The sequence below is a fragment of the Dromiciops gliroides genome, chromosome 1 (genome assembly GCF_019393635.1).
Source record: "Dromiciops gliroides isolate mDroGli1 chromosome 1, mDroGli1.pri, whole genome shotgun sequence".
Lineage (NCBI taxonomy): Eukaryota > Metazoa > Chordata > Mammalia > Microbiotheria > Microbiotheriidae > Dromiciops > Dromiciops gliroides.
Genome location: NC_057861.1, coordinates 567,398,297 through 567,399,906, shown reverse-complemented (window position 1 = coordinate 567,399,906; position 1,610 = coordinate 567,398,297). Strand labels below are relative to the sequence as shown.

Below are 1,610 nucleotides of genomic sequence, written 5' to 3'. Positions count from 1 at the left end.
GGAAGCATGTAGTTATTTTCAGCAAGGCAATGATCAAATATAACACTGAAGGACTTATGAAAATTGCAATCCATCTACAGTGGAAGAACTGATAGTACCTGAAAACAGATTAAAACACATTTTTTTTCTTTGACAATTCCTTAAAAAAAAAAAAAAGAAGCCAACTAGTGAATTAAAAGTAAACAATTGACTAATACAGAGTGAGGCAAATGCTATTATGTTTTAAACTCTTTTTGAAAAACATTTTCTTTATTTTTTTGCCATTTACAAAATTTGATTTTTCATATATAATATAACTTCATTTCCTATATATGCTGTATATGATTCTATGAAATTTTAAGTTAAAAACAAAAAACATGAGAGTTATTGAATATTTAAACCCCCTCATGACTTTTAACCCACACTATATATATAAGCAATTTATTATTATAATAACTTAGAAAATATCAAGGTTTTCTGTAAGTTCATGTTTCTCAGGGAATATAATATCTCTTAAATTATCTCTTCTTGACTCATTTTCTAGGTCAATTGCGATACTAGATATTTTGCTATTTTTTTAGGCTCTTGACATGATTCAAATTTAAAACAATAAATTGTTATAACTAATTGATTTTTCAACATTTAATACAATGTACATGTAAATTTATCTGACTCTTAGAAGTTTTATTTTTCTGGATTCATTTGTAATTTGTTGATTTTTTTTTCTGAAACAGGGTTACTTAAACATACCACTTGTTCTGTTATTCTAAGCAATTTAGATTTTGTCAGGATTTATTATTTTTTTTGTGATACAAAGAAACCTTTATTCCAATAAATAAATCCATCAAGGTGTTGCCATTCAAAGGTTAGTTGGTAAGGGTAATAAGAGCTTTTACTATATTGCCCATGTGTTACCATAAACTCTGTTCTGCTGCTGTACAAGAAATTTCCATCTCTGTCATTATGAGTTCCAGATCTTCCTTCTTGATTGTAACTTTTGCCAGTTTCTTCTCCCGCTCCTGCTTGGCCTTCTGCTCCCGGGACCGCCCGTCAACAATCACAGACATCTACATCTCCAGGTTGGAACTCTGGATATCCTTCTCTTCCGAGTAGTTGGTCACTCGTTCCAGGTCAGCCACTCCACTGTCATGTTTCTGCGTCTTTTCCAGTGGCTGCTCAGGGCCACTCGGCTTGGTCTCCAGTTCCAGTTCTACATCACCCTCCATTGCCATCTTGTCCCCCAGTATTTATTCTTTTAAGCTATCTGTTTGTGGGATTTAATTGAGCAAAAAAGTTTCTATAAATTTATTTTATTTCCTTTCATCAGGTTTTTCATTTTTCCATTTAGCTCTCTTATATACTTTGAGAAAAATAGTTACTAATCTATTTTATTAATCTTTTTAAAATATCAATTCTTATTTTATTTTTAATTCAATTTTTGTTTTAATGTTTTCTTTTTGATTTTCATAATTTCTATTTTGATATTTAGTTAGCTCTTGAAAATCTACTGTTTTTCTAGTTTTTAATCATGTAAATGTTTTCTCTTTGTTGATTTATGTTTAGACATGCAACTTTTATGTTTGTTTCTGTGCATCCCCAAAGCATTGTTATTTTCTCTTTTAAAATTATCT

At 30.0% G+C, this 1,610-nt stretch overlaps 1 pseudogene; it reads right to left on the bottom strand.

Annotated features, from left to right (window-relative positions):
* Positions 1-845: 845 nt before the first annotated feature.
* LOC122730914 lies at positions 846-1,211 on the bottom strand (annotated as a pseudogene).
* Positions 1,212-1,610: the final 399 nt, after the last annotated feature.